The sequence below is a fragment of the Pteropus vampyrus genome, unplaced genomic scaffold, assembly GCF_000151845.1.
Source record: "Pteropus vampyrus isolate Shadow unplaced genomic scaffold, Pvam_2.0 Scaffold37, whole genome shotgun sequence".
NCBI classification, from domain to species: domain Eukaryota; kingdom Metazoa; phylum Chordata; class Mammalia; order Chiroptera; family Pteropodidae; genus Pteropus; species Pteropus vampyrus.
In genome coordinates this window covers 5,906,872-5,925,727 of record NW_011888818.1, presented here as the reverse complement: position 1 = coordinate 5,925,727, position 18,856 = coordinate 5,906,872, and the positions used below count along the sequence as shown (strand labels likewise).

Here is an 18,856-nt window from a genome sequence, read left to right as displayed (position 1 = left end):
TAGGAATGAAGACACACATTTGAGAGATTCTTAAGGGGAAAAATCACCACGACTTGGTGTTTGAAAGTAAGACAGCTAAGGATATGGAGAAATAAGGAAAAACAGCAAGTTTCCCCAATTGGCTATTGATAATGTCAACTGAAAAGAGATATATCACAGGAGGGAGCTCCATTTAGGATAAAAGATGAAAAGTCTTCTGAGTGATATTGAGACTGAGGTATGTGGGGCATCTAGGTGTAAATGTCCAACAAATATGTGTACAGATGCATCTGAAAGCAAGATAGGTGCCTGGATTTGATCTACTGACATAAGCATAGTGTGTTGATACAAAGAAAATTCAACCCATAATAGTAGATTAAATCACAAAGAGAAGCACATAGGGAGTAGGACCACCACATATGGCCATGCAGGTTGTACATTGCAACCACATCAGGTGGTTCTGGAGATAAAAAGACCTGTAAACTGAGAACAAAATGCAATGACTCCTGCATTTAAGAGAAGACATATTAGGGCTCTTAAAAAGGGAAGAAATGGTCTAAGAGGCATGAAGACAATAAGAAAATTGAAATGTTTTACCCAATGAATTACAGCAATGATGATGTTATTTGCATTTGACTGCAAATAATAATAAAATCTACAACAGCTTCGATAGATATGAGTTTATTGATGTCATGTGACAAGAAGTCTGAGAGAAGGCAGTTCCGGGTTAACACAGCATCCCTCTACCCTTCTTATCATGGGAACTTTGTCCTTATAGATATAATATGATTGCTACATTTTCAGTCATCCAGTCCTCATTCTAATCAGGAAATGATGGAAATTAAAAGGGAGCTGAAAAGTGCATGCCAGCTATGAAAGACTGATTGCAAAAATGTCCCAATTATTTAACCCTCTATGAATTCGTAACCAGTATTTATACTATGACTATGACTTTGCAAATCCTCTGTTAAGAGGTAGATTTTATTTCCCCATCTCTTGAATCTAACTTGCCTTGTGACTTGCTCTAGACAGCAGAATACAGTCCAATTGGTAATACGCCAGTTCCCCATTTAAGCGTCAGGAGTTCTGTGTGCTTCTATGTATCTCTTGGAACTCTGCCACTGCCATATGTATAAGCCCAGGCTAACCTGCTGGAGGATGAGATCACATACTCCAACAGCCAGCCAACTCCCAGAAGCAGAGCCATCTAGTTGACCCTAAGATGACTACATAAAGGAGCCCAACCATTACCAGAAGAACTGCTCAGCTGAGTCCAGCCTAAATTGCTAACCTACAGAATCATGAGCTAAATACATGATTGTATTTTTAAGCTACTAAGTTATGGAGGTAGTTTATTTTGTTCCAGTCATCACTGATATATAAACTGAGTCAAATCCTTTCAGAAATATTTTCAAGGAAATTTCCAGGTAAAGATGATGGACTGAACATATGCATCTACTTTTATTTCCTCCTATATCCCCAATAAACTGAGAGTAAATGATCATTTTAAAAGGACACAAACCCACAAGGATAAGAAAAATGGGCAAGACATAAAATTTTGGAAGCTGGATACAAATAGTATAGGATATTAAATACAATCTCAAACCAGAATCAGGAAAACTTAAGAATCACCCATTTTTTTAAATCACAAGATCCTCCAAAAGGGTCAGAAATTTGTGACACAAAGTACCTTTAGAAGTGAGAAGGAAGTGTAGGGGTTAAAGAAAAAATTGGTTTAAAATCAATTTAAGAAGCAAGATGATTCCCAGATCCCCTTTCCCATCCTTGCAAGAGACTTTTCTCTTTAATTTTTGACTTTTGTGTCATGTTTCTAAAGGTTTTGTCAAATCCACGATTATTTATTCCTCTCATAGTTTCATCTAGTAGTTTGTTTCTATTTTAGCATTTAACATTTAAATATTCTTTGTCAACATATTCTGGGGGTAAGAAGTGAGGTAGGAAATTAATTTTGTTTCTAAGCTACTATCTTTATTTCGGCACCATTTACCAAATAACACACATCTTTTCTCCTCTCACAAAAAGTGCCACCTTTATCAAATATTATATTGCTGTATATGTATGGGTCTGTTTTTTAACTTTCTGTCTGATCCAATGTTGTCTTAGTACACCTGTGTGTCAGTACCGTCCTGTTTTAATTTCTGTAGCTTACTCTGATTTTTTAAAGCACATATTATGGCATTATATTGTACTCTATTATATATGTATTTATATGGTTACTATGTTTAGAATGCATAAATATTTGTTTCTCTGTTTTCCTAACTAGAAATCCATTAGTGCAAGAGATATTTTAACTGCTGTATGCCTATAACTATGCTGATACTTAGAAGACACTCAAATACTTGTTGAATAAAAAAATGGAATATGTTTTAAAACAGAGTAGATTTGTTTTAAATCTACTCATGCATTATCATCCCTCATGCATTATTTATAACTATTCCTAGTCAGGCATGTACATTAATTTTTTTCTATAACTTTAGAATCAGCTACTCTAATATTATTGGGCTCTTTATAATTCATAAATTAATTTAGAGAAACATGACATCTCTATGACTTTAAATCTTTCCATCCAAAAACCTATGTTACCTTCCATTTCTCCAATTTTTTTCCTATAAATTTTAGTCATTTTAAAGTTTCACACAGAACCTGCACATTTCTTTGGCCCTGTTGTAAATAGATTTTGTTACAGCTAGTTATTTTCCTCTCAAACACAGTAGAAATTCATTTCTTGTTTGTCTAACTGTTTAATGAGGATATTTCACTGGGGATAAGGGGAGGGATCTGTCTGCTAAAGACCTAGGGTGACAGCAGCTCTGCCATCTTTAACATATGGTTTCCAAGGTTTCTCTATTGGATAGCTCAATTAGGTGGAAAATGTACAAAGGCCATAGTGTATCTCAGTTAGTTGTTATTTAAATATGGGAAGGCTACTGACTTTGCAATATTAATTTTGTGCCCAACAAACTTAACATCTACATTTTTTCAGTCGACTTCTGTATTTGCAATTACTATATTAGCTATAAGTGATGATTATTTTCTTTCTTTCTATCAGCTTTTATTCTTCTTATTTCATACTTTCTAACTGTTTAGGTTAGTATGTGCAGAACAGTGTGAGATAATAGGGAACAATCATAAAACTAGAAAAAATTTGATGATTGATTAAAAAGAAGGAAATTTTGGGGGCTGTGGTCACACAGGTATATACATTTGTCAAACATTATCAAACTTTAATTCTAAAATATGAGTGTTTCATTGTACATGCTCTCTCATCTGCAATGATTAAAAAAAGATAGTAATGGGATTGAAATTCTTTACCTATTCCTATCTACAATAGGAATTATTTTATTGTTTCCCTAGTAAACATGATGCTGGCTTTTGTTTTGAGGGAAATACATTTGATTATCTTAAGGAAATATTTATCCATTTCTGTTTAATAAAGAATGCATGTTGAATTTTATGAAATACATTTTCAACATTGCTATGGACTGAATTATGTCTTCCCCAAATTTCATATGTTGAAGCCCTAACCCCCAATTCGATGGTATTTGGAGACGGGACTTTTAGGAGATAATTGTGTTTAGATGAGATCATGAGGATGGGATTAGTGCTCTTCTAAGAGACACAAGAGAGCTTGTTCTCTACCTCCTCTTATCCCTTTGTGCCATGTGAAGTCACAGGGAGAAAGTGGCATACTACAAGCCACGAAGAGAGACTTCATACAAGCTGGTCCTGCTGGCACCTTGATCTTAGACTTCTAGCTTCCAGAACCGTGAGAAAATGAACTTCTGTTGTTTAAAACACCCAGCCTATGGTATTTTGTTATAGCAGCTCAAGCTGACTTAGACAAACATCTCTAAAGCCAATTATTTGACTTTTACTCTTTGATCAATTAATTCAAATATTCTTATATCTCCCCAGAATGAACTATTCCTTAATTCTTTGTATGAGACCCATTGAGCCATGGTATATCATGTTTTAAATGGGCTATTGGATTCCATTTTCCAATATTTTATTTTATGTTTTGACATTTAAATGCCTTAACGGGTCATTTTTCTTTTTGTGCTGTTTTTGTCACATTTTAGTATCTAATATGCTAAAAAATCTCTGCAGTTCTCTGAATCTTCTGTATGAATCAGTCTATTTAATTTTATAACTTCTTTGTAATCAATTTTTATATTTCATATTTTTTCTCAGAAATATCTATTATATAGGAGTTCACAGTTTATTTGAATAAAGTTGCATTAACTCATCTCATAAGTGTTTTCTTTATATCTCTTAACCCCCTTTTATTTTTTATTTTAAATGTACCTGCTTCCTTTTATCTGATAAAAAATTTTAATCTGTAATTCTGCATTATCATCATTAATTATTTTAGCATTAGTTTTCTAACTTCAATTAGATGCCTTGTCATTGGTTTTTATACTCTCTTAATTAGCAATATGAAGATTTTTTTTCAGTCTTCAAAAATTTTTATTGGAAGACCTTACATTACCTTCATTTATTGTATTTCAAATCATTATACATTTACTTTTGTGAAAAGATTGCCTGCATATTCTAATACAAAAAACCCCTAAAATTCGTTTCAGGAATATAGAGAAATGTTCAAATTAAGTAGCAAAAATGTACACGATAATTATTGCTGCATCGCAGTCATTTCTGATTCTTAAATAACTATCTTATCTGACAACACATAATATAAAAAGCAATTATGAAAAAACAGAACTTTACATATACTTCTAAAACCTTATTGAGAATATCCTGTTGGCACTGGATAACCAAGCACAGGCAAAGCTACCGTAGCAGGATATGCATGTGCCTGTTGGTTTATACCATTGTGAATATTTGGAACACTCTTTCCATATTGCTGAGTGCTATCATAACCATTCTGTTAAGTCTCTGTTGGATTACCAGTCCTAAAACCGGTCTGTAAACCAGCAGACACAAAATTACTTCCAAAGCTCCCATTGGTATAATTTGCAGCACTATAAACACAATTCTGGGTTTTGTCCCCAAATTCCTCTTAGGCAGACTAGAGTAGCCTCTGTCATAATTTTCCCTTTCCCTAAAGGTATTAAATTCGCCCCTTTTGTCTGCCGAGTATCAGTCCCAATGGTCATCCTTCATGCCTCCTCTTCCCCTGGAATGACCCAAACCTCTGTCTTCGACCAACTAAAGCAACTTGGGATTAATTGATTGGCTTCACAAAGCACAGAGATAGGGTTTCTCATTTGCTTTATGTTATTAGGTGTGACGAAAGTGTGTGCTGTGCCTATTTTGATTCTTCCAATTTGATGAATATAATCCTTTGAGGAGTTAGAGTCATAATTAATGCAAATTTGACTTCTTCCACATCTAGCCCTCTGGAGGCCACATCTGTAGCAATCAGAATAGAAGCTTTTCCATGTTTGAATTCATTTAGAACCTGGTCACGTTCCTATTGACTTGTCGCCATGGATACCCATGGCAGGCCACCCGTCTCTCCTCATTTCTCTAGTACGTTCATTACATCTCCTTTTAGTTTCAGCAAAAAAAAAAAATGATTTTATTTTCCTTCTCACTCAAGATTTCCATCAGATGAATGTTTTCATCCTTTTCTATGTCATGACACTCATCCACAATCTGAAGAACGTTGTGGTTTGCATTTGATTTCAGTGTGCCAGCGTGTATATGGATATAGCCTTTCAGGAAATCTTCAGCAAGCTGTCTTTCTTCATTTGGCCAAGTCAGACTCCACATTAGTGTTTGCTTGTCAGGTCTTATCTGATCCACAATCTTCCTTATTTAGGGTTCGAAGCTTATGTCAACCATTCTATCTGCTTCATGGAGAACAAGGTAGGTGGTTCTTCTCAGATTTGTTTTCCCACACTCTAAAAAGTCAATCAGTCTTCCAGGTGTTGCAATACATATTTCCACATCTCTCTCTAAATCACATATTTGTGGTCCTTTGGGAACACCATCATACATGCATGTAGACTTCAACCAATGTGATCCACAGCAGCGGTCCCCAATCTTTTTGGCACAAGGGACTAGTGCTCCTATGAGAATCTAATGCCTGATGATCTGAGGTGGAGCTGAGGTGGTGATGCTAGCACTGGGGAGTGGCTGCAAATACAGCTGAAGTTTCACTTGCTTGCCTGCCGCTCACCTCCTGCTGTATGGCTCAGTTCCTAACAGGCCATGGACCAGTACTGATTCATGGCCCAGGACTGGGGACCCTTGCTCTACAGTATTCAGCAGCTACTTGCTGCACCTGTTGGACCAGTTCCCAAGCTGTTGCCACCACCAAGCATATAGGCCTTTCACCTCTCTCCAGGAATGGCTGATGACTGATGTGGACAATGAAAGGCAGCAAACAGGACAATGTTTGCCTTGATCCAGTCCATGCTACTCTGACCGTGTCTAATCCACTTAGAGCAACTGGCCTTCACTGAGCTTGATTGAGTAGCAGCAAGTTCAGTAAAGTTCTGTTCTACAATCACGTCCATGACATTTGCAGGGAAGTTTCTTCATAAAAGTTCAAAATTAGCTTCGGGCGGTTGTGGCCTCTAACGGTAATTTCCTTGCTGCTTTTCTGTATGTCTCCACCTCTTGCGCTGTGCACCTAGCCAAATCAGGGCATTCTCGATAAAAATTCTTCTTAAATTTGGGCAGCCCAACAAGATTCCATTTCTTTTTAACTAATTTCTTCGCAGTGTTTCCAAACTTCTTTCCTGAGAGGATCCCTACTCCATTTCCTCAAAATCAAGGTGAGCCAAACCCTAGATCCTCGCCGCGGTTTCAGTCACTCAAATCACCTGGCATCGATGATTGCGGTTGGCGGGAACAAAGTGGAGAGAATCGGAAGTGACGAGTTGCTGAAAGTGGCTTCAGAGACAATGAAGCTTTGCTGGAGTGGCAGCAGTGGAGAGACTTCGGTGACAGCCAGAGCTGCCCAGAAAGAGACCTGTGGAAATGAATGAGCTCATGAAGATTTAAGTCTGAAATTTTCTGTGAGAACAGCATTAACAATATCGCATTAGTTTTGACATGTAGTGTTTTATTGTTGTTAATTCATATTTATTTCTCATTTCAATCTTTGATTTACTTTTTGACCCCAGAGTTCTTTAAGAATTTTTTCTTCTTCCAGTTTTCAAGTAACTATTGTTCTCTTTCGTGTCTTGTTTTGCTGTTAATACCTAGTTTAATTGAACTGCAATGACCTTTTTCCATTTAGTTTGCATCCTGAGCTACTGGGAGTTAAGACTTCAACATAAAAATTTAGGGGAGACACAATTCAACTTATAACACTGCTCTTTCAGCTTTATTTTTGTGCTGCTTCTTAAGGAGTCTTATTTCTCTGAGAATTTTGTTTTCCCCTGAGCTCTGTCTTCAGTTTTAATCTCATTTGGTTGCTTGCTCATTTCTTTCTTGAGCTCTTTTATTTCTACTTTTAGCTCTTGGTTTAGAAATATAATATTTTCTTAGTATTTTTATGTGTTTGGTCATAATTTCATTTACAACATGGGGATGTTTTTCTCATGCATGTTCATTTACTTTTTTTTTGTTCCTCTCCCACTATTTCATAGTTTTGATAGCTCTGTTCATTATTATTATCACTCATCTTTACATGAGGTGATGTCTTCCTGAAATGACAATTAGGAAGTTCATATGGGAGACAAATAAGGCAATGTTTTAGTTTAATTAATAGTTTTGCAGTGAATTTCATGTGACACTTGGATTGGCATTGTGTGTTTAGCTCTTGCTTTTCTCATTCAGTAGAAATTAGCAGCTACAAAGCATGTATTTCCATTTTTACTCCTTGCTGCCTAACAGTTTGTTTCTTGCATGTACGATGTGTACTTATATCTCCACGTTCAGCCCTGTATTCACTTTCATTTTGTGGTGTAAAACATGTCCATGGAGGCTCCCATAGCTGGACCTCCCAACCCGACCACTTTGGTCTATATTAGGGTATGCTGCTTCTCTCCCTCTTAGGGTGGGAGGACTTTTGTCCTCTAGTGGGTATTCTTGGGAACTGTAGCAACTTTCTCTATATTGTGCTCTGCAGGCTTCCAGGCAAATAGAACCTTCCACCTAGTGGGGTAAATTTCCCAAATTCCTCATGACTATCTGAGCACCCGAAAGAATATAATGAAACTGGGTGTGGAACTGTATCTTATATACCATATTACTGTATCTCAAAAGTTCTGAAACTTTTATTCACATAATCATATATATGAAATTAGACTATATCTTAAAATCTATGGAATCATGCAATTGCTATCAGTATTGTGACATGGTTGTCATTGCTTGTGCATTAATGAACTCGGACATAGTTGTTTATAGTGTTACCACTTCTGTAGAATTATGTGCATTGTTGGTGTTCTATGCATTGAAGTTGACTGACATGTAATATGTCTTCAAAAGGAATATATTCTCACTTGGCACTGAAACAAAATGTTACGAAGTACACAGAAAAATATGGAAACAGCATATCAGGGCACAAATTTGATAGTAGTAAGGCAAATACTCATTACTGTAAGGATAACTGCAGTTTCATATTTTCTTACAAAGCAAAACTAAATGCTTTGAAAGGCCTAAAAAGAATTCTATCCAGAAATAGGTGAGGCTTTGTTATGTTTTATTATTAAGATTACACAAAAGAATTGCCTATCACTGACTGAGCAGTACAGCTGAAGGCAGGAGAAATTGCTTCAGAATAGATGAAAGAAATTTCTAACTAGGGAGAGGCTGTGTGACCCACTCAAGCTTTGCGTATGACTATCATTATGACATCAAATATCAATTTGTTAGAACCTTCCTACTGTCACATTTGATAGCACAATTTTATTGTATTAGACAGCTAAAGAGCTTTCATCCATCAAGAGTCTCTTCTCATTCTCTTTGTCTCTATCTCGCTCTCATTCGAAATATAGGTTCTTTCTCTTTTTTTCTAGGCTAAAGCATACTCTTCACTCTTCTTATGTTGGTCATGACCCCTCCTCTAGAGTATGTATGTAATACAAGCTATACTTACCAAACTATCTTTCTTCTTTCTTCCTTAAAATCTGCCTATGTCTTGATTCAAGTTACTTTTCTTTGGTTACCTGCCCTGCTCTGATGTTTCCAAATGTTATTGTTAAAATATAGTGTAATTGTAAAGGATTATCATTAAAATAAAATGTGATAAACTATATAAAGAAGCAGGAAACTATTAGAATTTTACCCACCCATCCTCCATTTATTTCCTAGGATTTTAATACCATTTGAAGGAAGACTAGTTGGAATGCTTATCTACATGTAGGTTTTCCTTTTATGTTTTGTAGTTTTTCTAGATAATAGTTTTAGATGATCTCCATTAATTATCACATGTCTCTTATTTGTGTACTTGTGGTGTCTATAAACACTCATATCACATTTTATCATACGGAAAAGTTAAGCACATTGGGATCTACAAAAGGAGTTGATCATCTTGGCCCCAGAAAAGCTAGAATGTGTCTTCGAGATTTTATGTCTATATAAACCCAGGTCAAAAATGGAATACTTTGAGATGAATGTATGGTCTTTTATTACTCTTTTTTTTTTATTTTGGTGGAGTTTCTAGTCTTTACTATAAGAACATAATTACTAAGTTACTATAATCAAGCCTTACTTTGTCTTTTTTGAGCTCACCTGGGATCCTAAAGGCCTTCTACATTGCCTGAGGATTGTCAAGGTTGCTAAAGCTTCTCACAACTCATCCCAGTTGGATTCCGTGAGTATTTATTACCACTCCCATCCATGTGAGATTTCTCTTCTGAGTGTGGTGTTGTCTGTTTTTATTCCACTCAAGTCTTCACAAAACACATCTACCTTTTTACTCTTAGTATCTGGGACATCAACCCAAACTGACAATAGTGTGGAATCTATATAAGATAGTTCAGCCTTTTGTGCTGTAGACATCCTTTCAGAAGGTCTCTACAGGCAAAGAGTTAAGCAGACCTACAAAATGTTCCTGCCTCTCACCCATTCATTTCTGTCACTTTCATAGTACAGAAAAGACCTTTTCATGTTTTAGAAGTTTGCATAAATGTGCATCACGGTTAAGCTGCTGCCTTTTCACTTCTTCAGTCATTTTCTGTACCAATTCATTACCTGCCCTTTCATCATAAAGAAAAATGTTATATTTTGAGAATCACATGATTCGTTACTCTGCTAGAAATGTGCTTTCAGGTACGAGGGCTCATCATCTTTTATCTCTGGGCACAGAAAAATCCTTTCCATTGGTAGTGTGCTGCTCTACACTGCATTCTCTTTTACATATTCTCGTCTATTTTTCTTTCTTTTATTAAATTGATAAGAAAATGAAACTTCTAACTACATTTGAATGCTCATAAGAAATCTCTGTATAGGTAAACATTCTACATATTTGTATTAAAAATAATAGAAAGTAAATGAGGAGAATGTTTTGAAGTTTGTTCGTTCATTTTACTCTTAAAGCCTAGAATAAGTATAAATTTATATGCCTCACTGAACTTTCTAAAATTACATGAACATTCTTTTATCAGCAAACCTCAGTCTCTCAGCTGCAGTACTGCATTCAAAAGTAAACTAGTGACATGAAATTTTCAAGTCTTTCTGACCTTAATAGAAGGTGCCAGTTGATGAGACATTGTGACCGACTATCGTACTGATGAAATAAAATGAACAAAATACAGCCAACTATAAAATAGGTTAAAGGTTTGATTTACTTTAAGTTTTAAAATACTTGTTATCTATTCTTAGAAAAACAGTTTCAATTTCAATATACAGCACAGTAAGGTGACACAATGGAATAAGATACAAAAAAAAAAAAAAAAAAAGAGAAGAAGAAACTAACCCAATAAAATACCTAATGAAAATCTAAACTGAAATCAAGCAACATGCAATGGGAGCTGGGTCCATTGTAAACCAAGAAGTGGTCTCAACACCCTATGAATGTCAAAATGAAAAACCTGTCATTTGGGAGATTTGAGGACTGGCTTTGTAGAAAGGAATACAAATATTTTTAAAGGACTAAGGATTAAGGCCTTATTCCAGAGCAACAATAAACTCACTTAAATATTTTAGGTGGGTCATTACAAGAAGGGATGACAACAAAAATGTTGCTTTCTTGATGGCATTTTTTTAATACGAAGAAAGAAAAGAAAATATAGTTTATTTAATAATGTTTTCAAAAGTTTATGACAATCACTAGCTCTCCATTCAGATTTTAAGAGTAAATTAGGTGGAGTGGTTGGACCAGGATGGTGTATAGGAGGCTCCTGAGTTCTCCTCCTGCAGATGTTCCAAATATACAACCACATCTGGAGAAAGAGATCTAAATAATAACTTAGTGACTATATATCAAATGAATGAGAAAATATCCACATTGAAATGGGTAGGAAAGGCTGAGACACACTCTTGCCATCGACCACATCCCAACTGATTGCCATTCAATTGAGAGATATCTCCAACTCCTAGATGCTCCCTGAGGAACAAAGGGCTTAGACCCCACATCTAGTGCCCCAACTTTTTAAGACTCTCCCTGGAGGGATGGGATCCCAAAATACCTAGCTAATGGAGCTTGTGTCTACAAGACCCTCAAGACTGTAGTAAACAAACATTCTTAAGGGGTGCATAAGCACTCATTATGGCTGCCCCGCCACCCCCACCCAGGGCTCAGCACAGAGGGAACAAGCCCAAATGCCCATCTCCCAGATTCTCCTTGTTTGTACTATCCTAGCGCCTGCCTGAGGAGCAGGATTCTAATCAGCCTGCATTTAGGTGCTGACTGCAATCCTCCCCTTTGGGACATTGACAGGTCTTGGCACACCCTCAACTACAGGGCACCACTAAGAACTAAGAAGGAGGCTTGGACAGTTGCAAAGGTCAGAGAGATGACTAGAAGCTGAGGCCAGGATGATCAAAAGGTCCATCTCTCACATAAGACCAGAATGTCAAGAGTGGGAGAGGTGGTTGTTCTATCTAATGCACAGAAAACAACACAGAGTCAAGGAAAAAGAAGAAATAAAAACATGAAAGAACAAGGTAAAACTCCAGAAATAGATCTTAGTGAAATAGACATAAGCGATTTACCTGGTAGAGAGTTTAAAATAATAACGATAAAGATGCTTACTTGAGGTCAGGAAAGCGATGCATGAACAAAGTGAAAATTTCAACAGCACCTCCTGGATGCCTACGGGCACTTACTCGGACATTTCCAATCTGTGGAGGAGCCTGCAAGCTAGAGGCAGTGATATCCCCCTGGACATTGACCAATGGGGGATAGAAGTTGCTTGGTAAGTGTTCTTTTCTTGCTTCCTTGGACTGAATAATTCTAAGGTGAATTCTAAATTCTTCCTCAGATGCTTCCAAGTGGTTAGAGCCTCAGCTGCCCAAACTGGTGAAAAGTTCTATAATACACCCTTGGATTATTTTTTCTTCTTTCCTTGTCCTTTACTTCTATCCTTGCAATAATTTCCCCCCAAAAAACTATCTACATACAAGATCTTGTCTTAGACTGGGCATATCAGAAAAATCTAGACTAAGACAATCTCTACTTATGAGAGACTTTGCCCATTTTTTAAAAAGGAATTTCAGACATTGATTTAGCTGCTTATTCTGTGTGTTTTTAAGTCCATTCCAACTGTAGAGTCAACATTTAGAGATTTCCTGTGTAATCTCTTCTCTTAGCAATGTTCTATTGTAGGAACTATTTGAATGATATCAGTGCAAGTGTGAGCAATGGAGCACTTATTCTTGGCAGAATCTGAAAGCACACGATGGAATCTCCCTTAGAAATACTTGTGGCACAGGGAGGAAACTTAGTGGAAGAGTCAAGAAATAAAGCTGATTTAAGGTTAAAAAGAAACCGATCTCATCAGGGAGGCACATACTCCTCAAATTTTTAAAAGCAAAAAATCCATTCATTTGTCTTAAAAATCTCATCTCATAAGCCTTGCATAATTTATGCAATTATAATATTCTATACCCTAAATGAGATTTCATAGCCCCTCATTCAAGAGAAACAAGCTTTAAAATAATTTTACTCTGAAGTCCCTAAATAACATAAAATTTAATTCATAGAATCACATTATTACTGGGAGAATCGAAAAATTTTTCAACAAATGAGTTTAACAAAAAGATTTAATTTAATCTCCAAGTTTATGAGGATAATTCTTGCTTATTTTTTTTTTTGTAACTATTACCATACTTATTTCAGGTTAACTGAATGAGTAATATCATCTAAGCTGTTTCTAATGATTGATCTGTGTAATAAAAAAATTCCTGTATACACCATTCCTTGGAAGATATTAAAGAATTTTGCCAGCATTAGTCAAAGTCCCACAATTTGTTCCATGAAATACTCTGAGCAGTGAGCTCTGCATCCCCATGAGAACACACAGTTTGTACAAACCCCCAACTTTCAACAGCAGGCACAGATAGGGCAGGATTTCTCATCAGGACCTTTTTACTTCTCCTTTTCTTTCCTTCAGACTCTCCCATTGCCAGTGCTCCCAGGCTCTCCCTGGCTGTTCTAGTCTATTTCACTTCTCTTCCTTGACTCCTCCTCCTCTACCTTCTTCCCTCCTCCTGACTCCACCCTCCAACAGTACTTGTCTTTGCTGCTTCCCAAGTGCCCTTGAATGGGAATGCAGTCTGTTGTAACAAAGGCGCCAATTTCCTCCTTCCAACAGAGAATTGCTAGGGAGAATGTCCATGATCTCAAGGTCAGCATTTTTGAAGGAGAAACTGTTCTTTGGAAAAACAAAAACAAAAACAAAAACAATAAAAATAAACAAACAAACAAGAAAAAACCAAAGTGTCAAAATTCTCTGTGAAGTCTTCTGTTTAAGACTATCTTGTGTGAGTCTGTGGTATAACCTAGGCAAAATGCACTTACATTTTTGTCAGTCTATTTCTTGTTTAAGAAGCTATAAGACTGCAGGGGGGCCCCAGGGAAATTGCAAAGCATGAGGTTATAGATAGCAGAGCTGACATCTTCTATCACTTACTTCTTGACATTACAGCCTGTGGCTGTGGAAGAAAAGTGGCTACAATTTGCAATCTCTCTCTCTTTTTCTCTTTGCTAAACATTAACCAGATCAAACACTCTCAGAGCAGAAAATAAGAAAGCAAGATCCAGGTCTTGACTATTGGGAAGATAAACCTTTTTAACTTATTTGACTTGGTAACTGTCCAACATTACTAAAAGCAAACAATCATTTCTCCTCCTGATAGGTATGAAGTCTTGACATTTTGAGACTGAATTGAGTTTCTGTTTCCTTTAGTAGAGATTTCCTGCTTACAAGGAAGCTTAAAATTGGTCAGTGGCTTACCAATTTCCAACTTACTTTTACTACTATGAAAACATATAATCTTACTTTTGATGGCCAGAAAAACCATCTGTTTGTTTTTCATCTTGGATGAGCAAAAGGAGACTCTCGAAAAGATGTAATCCCCCTCCTGCTTTACAGCCAGGAAGACAGAGATCCAGTAAATCCTCAGATCCAGCTCACTTGAGCTCATGTAACCAGACGTGGACCCTCATGAGAACACACAGTTTTTATGGGTCTCTGTGAGCTTAATGACATCTCCATATAAAACAGGCTTGGAGAGAACTCTCCTTGGTAAGAACTCTTAGTAGAAGCATTGAGAACATTTTACTAGCTGTTCGTCCATCAGCGAAAATCCTTAACATTTGCATGTTCTTCTCCTTAACCTTATCTTTAAACCATCTCTATGTCCCTATAAAAATCTCTTATTTAGGTCTTTTATTGGGACATTGGAACACTAAGAATTGGCTTGTAGATTGTAGGTGCCCTCTATGGCCTAGTTCATTTCTTCGTATAATACAAATTTATCAAGAACTATACATGCTGGGAGCTGTACCAGGGTGTGGAGACAGAGACCTGATCTAATAATCATCATTGCTCTCAAGGTGTTGCAGGTTAATGGGGATTATCTACATGTAAATAAATTATTTTAATTCTAGAGAGCAAGTGCTATAAGAGAGATGTTTACTGGTGCCATGGGAATCAAACATTTCTGTTTAGCGGGCCTTCTCTACCTTCCTCATTGTACGGAGTTGTCATTGTTATGACTTAAAACTCTATTCAGAGTTACTGAGCAAAAACCAGCCAGATTAACTTCTAAGGACACAGAGTTTTTTAAGGGCTAGAGGACTATGTTTTCAACTATATCTTTAAAGTCCTTTGAAAATCAATCGATAAAATGCTTTGGTTTCATGAGTTCAAGGCCTAATTCCTATTTCTGCCCTATAACTAATACAGTATGTGAAAATTGCCTAGTTTCTTTCCCTTCTTTTGGTTTAAATTGAGTCACACTTTCGAAAAAAGAAATCTTACAAAAAAACTTGCAGAACATAAAAAAATGTAAAAAATGATTAAAAGCTGAAATATGTTAGAACCAAAATAATAGCTCAATCTTACTTTCAGTGAAATACTAAATAAAGCAGCAACAATTTAAATTCAAGAAAACTTGAATGATTGCATGCCTCCACCTAGTATTTTACTCCAATTATGCAAGATACTTTGGTATTAGAGTGTCTTGAAACATAAAATATGATGCAAATAGGTCTAATATTAAAACTTATTTAAAACTTCAAGAGAAACTGAAAGGAATCTAACATTTACCATACATTTTTTGAGGGAAAAACATACTAGAAACTAGAAATAAATATGTAATTTTGACCTATTTCTAAAAAATCTTAGTGGTTACACATTAGAAGTATGTCTATCAAAATCAGGAAGAAGGAAATTATACATATCATTATCATTACCAAGGAAAGCTTTTCTAGAATATGGCTAATTCAATAAGACATGATATAAAAACAAAAGTATAAGGGCCTTTCTTTTGTAGCATTCACTACACTTGTAATTAAATAATGAATCATATAGTCACTTGTTTCTCCCCTGCTAAAGTATAAGCCCCATAAGAACAGGATCTGTATTATTTATAAAGATATCCTAGAGGCCAGGAAAATACCTTTTACAAGAAAATATTCAGTTGACCTTTATTAGATGAATGAAGCGGAACTTCAGAATATAGCTGGGTCAGAAGGTCAGCAAATCTCCTCGAAAAGCAAGTATAAAGCTGGACCGAAATGACAAAATAACTATTTCCGTGCTTTGGAAATCTACCAAAGGCATACCATAATTTGAGAAGTATTTCTGTTTGAAAAACTGCCGATTTTTAAAGACTAGTGGGAGCCTGTGGTGTTCTTTACCGGCACTGTTCTCACCCTCCCCACAGCTTGCTTCTCAAGGATGTTATGACAACTAGCAGTTTTGTTGCCCTGGTCATATTGGCATAGTCTATTTGGAGAAGTGAGCCCTGCCCAGGCGTCATTGTCAGCGGAAGTGATAATCTCAGCAGTGGACCAGGGGAGAGGGCCAGTGACACTACTAGCCTGAGTTAGTTGTTGGGACAAGAATATTAGCTGAGACTACACCCATCCACAGAAAGACCAGAGAGGGCCCAAGCCCTCTGTACACTCTCGGCCAGCACTGAGGCTGCACATTCAGAAGAGCCCAGGGGAAAGAAAAATCAGGAGAAGAATTGAAAACAGCTTCTTATATTTGTACATATGTAGCATATATACAAAGCCCTTTTTAATGCCAGTGGAACCTCCAAGAAAGCTCATTTCCCACTAAATTTCCCCCAAATCAGGTCTTAGATCTGAACACACATGTGCAAAAAAGGTCATTTTATCACCTGCATTCAAGTCCCTCCCACTTGGCCAGGTGAGACAGAGGGCAAGAAAGGGCCGGTTTGCTCCCTGATCCACTCAGACCAACTGTGGCCCACAGCCACACAGAAAGGTAGGAGAGGCAGACGGCTCACCGTTCTGGATGCATGTGGGAAAGAGAAAAAAGAGAGAGCTGTTCCCACAGTGTTGACATCAATGCTTTGACGTGCTACCCCTCCGGCCCAGTCAAGAGCCTTCAAACCTGACTGCCCAGAAGGGTCTGCCTTGCCACTGAGGCGAAAAGAAGAGAGGCAGGGGCAGCTTTCCTCTTTCATCATCCTTGGTGTGGGGAGTGGGGAGAGGACCGGGGAGAGATTCAGAGGCCACTTTTGAGAGAAGCGGCCCACGTGCCATTAGTCCTGGCCCTGTGCCATTAATGCGAGAATGTTCTTTGGTGCACATTGTATTACCTGTTCCATAACCTTGGCTGATCAATGTCACGGGCTCTCATTTGAAATGGGAAGAAGAATGTTGAGTGAATTCTTACCTGGAGTAAGAAGTCGGGTAAAGGTAGATCATGCCTTCTACTGACCCATTTTTTAAAATGTAGGGAGCGATTTCAAAAATTTTGAGCTACCAAAGTGCTCCTGTTATTCATCTCAGGAGGATATGATGAAGTAGAGACAAGAATTAAGGAAGTGGACACATGAGCCAGCAGGATTTCCCTGATTCTCCACTGATGTCCCCGCACAGGGGCATGGCCACCACCCCGGGGACTAGAGTATTATTTGTAAAGGATTAAGTAGAGAAAGAATGAAAAACAGGGGATATGTTGGCTTCTATGGGGAAGATGTAGAGTAATATTCGGGCTTGCTCTGCCCATCTCCCTCTTTACCATACCCTGAGAATGAGTCCTGAGTAAAGGTTCAATCCTGACGCCTTTGGCATTATAATGCTAGGGAGGGGAGCTTTCCAGGAGGTTAAAAGTTCAACTGTATGAAAATATCTGTTTATTTTTGTTCTCATACTCTACACTGTTCATTATTTTCTCACAATATAGAATTCTAGTTATTTTCTTTCAGTACTTAAGATACCATGCTATTATTTTCTCGGCGTTAGAAGTTCACCAATAACTTCAAACAGATGTTTTTTTGTACTTCATCTGGCTTTCTTCTGTTTTCTTGGCAAGAGCATTGGTTTACAGCAAGCCACTCCACCACAGCTACAAGTCAAAGCCTCCATTCTTATTGGAAATTTATATACTTTAATAAATAGTATTATGAATTCCCCGTACCAGGATTAGTTTTGAAAATTTATAAGCTATGATTGTTTATTTACCTGCAAGAAATTTATAATCTCAGTATCATGTACTCCCCCAACTATGTTACTAATTTCACCAAATGTATAAATTTATTTAAAGACAACTTTTATTATGTTGTCTTTGGTTCTATTTCTTTGGTTGTCTAGGCAAATCACATGGAAATTGTAACTTTGTTATATCATTTCTATTACCCACCTTAATTCTTTTCCTTGACTTATTGTATTTGTTGAAACTTCCAGAAAAGTGTTAAAATATACTGATCGCATCCTTCTGTGCTTGTCTTTCATGGGAATTTTCCAGTATTTCACAATAGTGTGTGCACATTTCTCATGTTAAACAAAAAATAAAACACCTATCATTCGAATTCTAAAATGAGTTCTGTCAGGAATTAATGTTAAATTATATGGATTCTTATTATCATATTTCTGTGTGTGATGAGAAAGTTTAAGATCTACTCCTTAGCAACTTCCGAGGATATAATACAATATTGTTATCTACAGTTGCCATTGTCAGCTTCCTCCGTTGTTATTCATTTCAGGTATATAAAACAATTGTTAACTATAGTCATTACATTAGATCTTCACAACTCATTCATTTTATCACCGAAGGTTTATACAATTTGATCAACATCTCCCCATTTTCCTCACCCCCAACCCTTGACAACCACCATTCTACTCTCTATTTCTATGAGTGTGGCTTTTTTTAGAAAGAACACATAAATAATATCATACAATATTTGTCTTTCTTGGTCAGACTCACTTCATTTAGCACAATGCTTCAAAGTTCATCCACGCTGCTGTAAATGCTAAGATTTCCTTCTTTCTCATGGCTTAATAATAGTCCATTGT

The 18,856-nt window shown here is 36.8% G+C and overlaps 1 pseudogene; it reads right to left on the bottom strand.

Moving 5' to 3' along the window:
- Positions 1 to 4,741: 4,741 nt before the first annotated feature.
- Positions 4,742 to 6,813, bottom strand: LOC105290718 (annotated as a pseudogene).
- Between the last annotated feature and the right edge of the window lie 12,043 nt (positions 6,814 to 18,856).